This window comes from Heterocephalus glaber, unplaced genomic scaffold (genome assembly GCF_053883595.1).
Source record: "Heterocephalus glaber isolate CG9 unplaced genomic scaffold, H.glaber_assembly_v1.0 deba00001572, whole genome shotgun sequence".
NCBI classification, from domain to species: domain Eukaryota; kingdom Metazoa; phylum Chordata; class Mammalia; order Rodentia; family Bathyergidae; genus Heterocephalus; species Heterocephalus glaber.
In genome coordinates, this window is record NW_028258357.1 from 15,483,574 (window position 1) to 15,488,764 (window position 5,191).

A 5,191-nucleotide genomic window follows, 5' to 3' on the forward strand; every position below is an offset into this window, starting at 1 on the left:
AAACAGAAAATCCCTTTACATTTTATGAATTGGTACTGCAGAGGAAAATACCTGAAAGGAATTCTCAGAAATAATATCACAGTTATAGTAATAATTTCAGAATGAAATTTATCACACACCCCCTCTCCCATCTACTCCAATACTTAAAACCTTTAGATGGTTTTCCATTCCTCTTAGGGTAAAACACCAAAGCTCTTGGCATAGCCGCCACACTTTCTGTGGCTTGCCTCTTTTCCACATCTCCAGCTCCATTTCATGTCATGCCATTATGTTGCTTTTTCTGCAGCAGAAAATCCTCCTTATTTCCTTCACAGTTGCCATACGGTTTTTCTACCTCAGGGCCCTTGTGTATGCTCTTTATCCTATGTGCAGAAATTTGCCTTTTATCTTTGCCTGTTTAAATAATACCATCCTTTAGTGTTTTTGTTTGTTTGTTTGTTTTTGTTGTTGGTATTCATTATGCTGCATTTATTATCAGAATCAACAGTAAATGGTGAAGGATGGGCTAACTTTTTTGTTGTTAACTTTGGACATTAACTAAAAAGTTTGGGCTAGAACTATAATATTACTTTTATACTACAGAGGTTACATCTGGCCTCCGACTCCCAGTAGCAGGTAGATTCAGGAATCCACAGCAGTAACATTCACCATCATGTGAGATACCCTTTTTCAGGGTTTTATGTAGGGGACAGAACACCCAATAGTGGGCTGAAAACCTATGCAGGCAGCAAGAAGAGCCTGAAATAACCAGCACTGACATTAGAGTGCCAGCCTAGGCAGACTTTGGGGACCACCAATTCAAACCTTTCTAACGACTGTCTCTGTCAGAGACGAATCAGATAGGAGAGCCTGCTGCTGTAGAGGCACCTAGAGAGCCCTGGTGTTACCCAGATGGACAACCGTAGCATCAGAAGTCTCAGTACTTCAAAGCCCCATAAACATGATGTGCTGTTCTTTGCCTGCTTAGGTTTTCTTCTCTTCCTTTTCTTTTTATTCTTCATTTTCTTTTTCCAGTTTCCATTAGATCTCACCCTCCCCCACTAGCCCCTCCACATTGGTATCTCAAAGCTTGCTTCTTTCTCATCTTTCTTGCTACTTTCTCTAGTGGTTAATTCAATATTCCACCTACTCAAATGCTCCTCTAGCAGAATTCTGAGTCTATGAACCAGTGGTTTGGTGAAGTGGGTCAGTTCATTTTTTAAAATGTAAGCAAGCAATAAAAAGGCAGAAAACTTGAAGCCAGAAGCTATGAACTCCTAAATCCATAATCTATGTCTAATAGACTGGCTAGACACTGGACATATATGAGCCTATGTAATTCTACCTAGCTCCCTGTCTTCTGGCAGGGCCTGCTGACACCATTACAAGTGTCAGTAACACCTTAAAAACATTTTTCTCAAACATATGATTGTGGAATATATGATGAAAAATTCAATTCCAGTTACCAAGTTTTCAAAAAAGAAGTCTAAAATATGGCACTGAATGTGATGGTGGAATACACACTATGGTCTGTACTCAGAGCATTTCTAGTACCTTGTAGTGCTTCTGAAGCTCGTAAGTCCCAGTTTCTCTCAATATTTAGAAGTTCACAAGCACTGACGCATGCTTTAGAAAGCAAATTGTGTGAAAATACTTTTTAAAAACTATCTTATCAAATCTCCCTTACTTACTAGCATTGTTTTTTTTTCCTGAGTGGTATCTGCATCAGTATTAGAGCTGACAGACTGACTATCTGAATTTTTGCTGCTGTCACCTAACTTTTTAAGCCTATTTAAGCATTTATCTGTTTCTCTGAGTCCATATTTGCTATTGATAACAGGAGCAGGTGCATGCAGTCCTACTCTGAATTTAAAAATAGTGGTTAGATGCCACGAAGTAGGTGTCAATGCCTTAACTATATCCATGTTGTCAGGCCCAAGGGCCTCTTTCATCCTTGTCAAGGGGAGTGCTAACATTCTCTCCTTTCATACAACACACCATCCTTTAGTTTTCAGCCCAAATGTTGTCTCTTCAAGGATTCTTCTCTGGCTTTCTTGGGTAGTTGACCTATCATATCTTCTCTTAGAATCTATACTTTCCCCTTTTGCAATTTTTATGTTTCCTCCACTAGCTATAAGCTCCATGAAGCTGTCTGATTTTGCACAACTTAATTCCCAGTGCTTACCACTGTACCTAGCACATAATATGTGCTTGATAAATATCTGTTGAATGAATAGTGAATGAAAGAATTAATAATGACAATGATCATTTATCTTTGAGTGCTGAATTGTGTCAGGCATCTTATTTTACCCCAGAAGTAGATCTTCATTTCAGAAAATAAGGAAGAAAGCAGGGGAAAGGAGGAAGGAATGAATGGAAGAGAAAAAAGGGAAAGGAAAGGGAATAGAATCGAGAGAAAAAAGAGAAGGGGAAGAAGAAAAGAAGAAAGGCGGGAAGGAAAAGAGAAAAGTAAGAAAATAAACGAGTCTAATTAAGTGTCCTTGAGGAAGAATTTTTGATCTTGTAAAGTTTTGCATATTCACTTCTCATGTTGGCTGAATATGAAAAGTACCCAGGAGTCCAGAATTTGCATCAAAACTATCTAAACTCTCAGGCTTATAAAAATGAGCAAGGAATTTAATGATGGGTTTTAGAAGATATAGTTGGCATTTTCTGCTTGTAACTGGATTAGTATTACAAGAAGCAGATAGAATTTTCCCACACATTTCTCATCTCTACCCTCAATCCTAGACTAAATCAGAAAGCCCAAAGTAGCAAAATGGAAATACATTTTTTAATGTTTTGTAATCTAGGCCTTTTGTTTTCTGGAACAAAGTAAGAAGTTTGCTTCAGGCTTAGATGTTTAATTTCTCATATTTATTCTGCATTGAAGTATCAGAGACAGAAGGGGCTACAGAATAAACTCTGTAGTGGTTGGTGGTTCCCATGTGATAGGTGATCAAAGTGGCACCCACAGAACACACGTAGCAGAACAGTGATGAGAATTCTGGCTCCACTTTTTCCTTCTCTAAGCTTCTCCTGAGCCTGCCCACTCGTGGGGGAAGTGAGGCTGGGATGGGGTGTCGTACCTTATTTGTGTATCAGAACAAGCTTTCTCATTGACTTGGCTTCAGGATAGAATGAAAGAAAACTACACCTTGAAAAGTATCTGGATTTTATATAGATGATAAAATAATGCAAGGAAAGAATGTCAGATTTCCATTCCATTTTCCTTAAGCTTGATTCTTTAAATAATCTAGAAGATGTCAGCTTTGATCCTGGTGGTAGTCCTACAACAGAAAAGGCACATGGACCCTTGGCATGGGCAGAGCTTTGCTGGCTTCTGGGCCCCTTCATTTATTAGCTGACACCTGAACCAACCGATCACATTTTGAGCTTTGGTTTCTTTATTGGCAAAACTGGAATATTAGTACCTGATTCATAGACAGCTTCAATGTTTTCCATAAATCAATATGCCAAGAAATATTCATTTAATACATAAAACAGTTCATAGATAGCCATGAAGAATAGATGATATGACAATCCCTTATGTATAAATTGGAGTGTGCTCAAACTGCATTTCCCTTCCTTCTTGTTCCAAAGTTGGTGGAGCCTGTTAGTTCTGCTTAGGTAAAGTTTTGCTTTGCATCCCAGAGAGGCAGTCTGTTTGAGCTCTTAGGAAAAGTAATGCTGGAAATATTTCATGCCAGGTACCTGACATGGAGCACGTATTGAGTTTTTTTTTAACTAAGTACTTAAGTGGTTTACAAAATGACCCCTATGGTGGTAGTTGGCAAGAAAACATGCACGCTCTCATGATTAGAAATTGCTGCTCACTGGTACCCAGAACTTTTGTTAATGTGTTGATGGAGAGTGTTTGGGTACTGGGTTTCAAGTTCTGTCAGTTAACAGACTTCACAATCAACCAGAAAATATCAGATTTTAAGTCAAACTAGCAAGTCAAATTCAATCTGCCTCACACAGCTGATTAAATTCTTCAGCAAGAGGTGATTGCTCCATGGCACTTAAATAATTGATCAGTTTAGGCTGAAATATTGTTCTAAACCTGCAGCTCCTTTTTCCACTCAAAACCGTACAGTTCTGGGGGAAAGGCAGTTGAGTTTAGTGGGATGGTTCACATTGTCTTCCTCTACTTCTCTTCTATGGAGGAGACAAATTAGCATCCAGGTGCCGGAGAGTTGTTGAAAGAACATTGACCTAAAATTCAGAATCTGGATTTTGTCCTGGAATTCAATGTCCTTGGATACAGTGACATTTCTCCTTTGATTTCCAGCTTCCTTCCTTTTTCTTTACTTATCTTTTTGTACTAGGGACTACTAAATCCAGAGCCTTCACACTGAGGCTACATCCCTTGTCCTTTTATTTTTATTTTATTTTATTTTACTTTCTTGAGAGAGAAAGGATCTTGCTAAGTCACTGAGTTGCTCAGGTGACCCTTCTACCTCAGCTCCCAGAATATTGGATCTAGTTGTGTGCCACCATGCTGAGATTCAGGTTTTTTCTTAATATATTTATAGGACTTGATAAAACTCTTACCAGAAAGACATTTTCCCAACAGCCATGGGGCCAGCTCCTGGATCTCACTGTCTTATGAAGTAGCCTGCTCTGGCTTGACACATACCTTATTTTTCCCTCACATAACACACCTTAAAGCCTTTAAAGCCTGCATGTTGTTAGCCCCTTCAGGTCTTTGTCTGTCTCTAGGCAAGTATCCTTAGTATTCTACATAGTGAGGTACTTTTAAGTTGCTTTACTGTCTTGGTGTGTGCACTGGGTGAGCTCTCACTGCCCATGGGGCCCTCATAGTCTGGATCCCTTGATTTCATCATGATACTCTTTGAAGGGCCACCATGGCAGAAGACAGAGACCAAAGTTTATTAGCTACAGATTCATCCACAGATTCCTCATCTTATCTTAGAACACTTATCTGCTAGCCTGACAAGCTGTTATCAAAGAAGAAAATAAACTTACCTCAGGATAACTCCTTTTTGAAGAATCCAGGGGGTCTTCTAATTAGTTCTGTTTTCTTTGGCAATTGCTCCTGACATCTATTTAATCATCTTTATTAGAATTTTCCCCAGAAATTGGTACTAGACTCATTGATTTGTAGGTTCAGAAATCTAATGATTCTCCTGTGTTTTACACTGTTTATCCATGTTCCATTTTCTGAACATTTATATATTCATTTTCT

General features: G+C 38.8%; 1 non-coding gene across 1 annotated transcript; it reads right to left on the reverse strand.

The window, feature by feature from the left end:
- Positions 1 to 1,849: 1,849 nt before the first annotated feature.
- LOC147823590 (U6atac minor spliceosomal RNA) lies at positions 1,850 to 1,975 on the reverse strand. The gene has a single exon (XR_015443686.1). It is a non-coding gene; the product is annotated as a U6atac minor spliceosomal RNA (small nuclear RNA).
- Between the last annotated feature and the right edge of the window lie 3,216 nt (positions 1,976 to 5,191).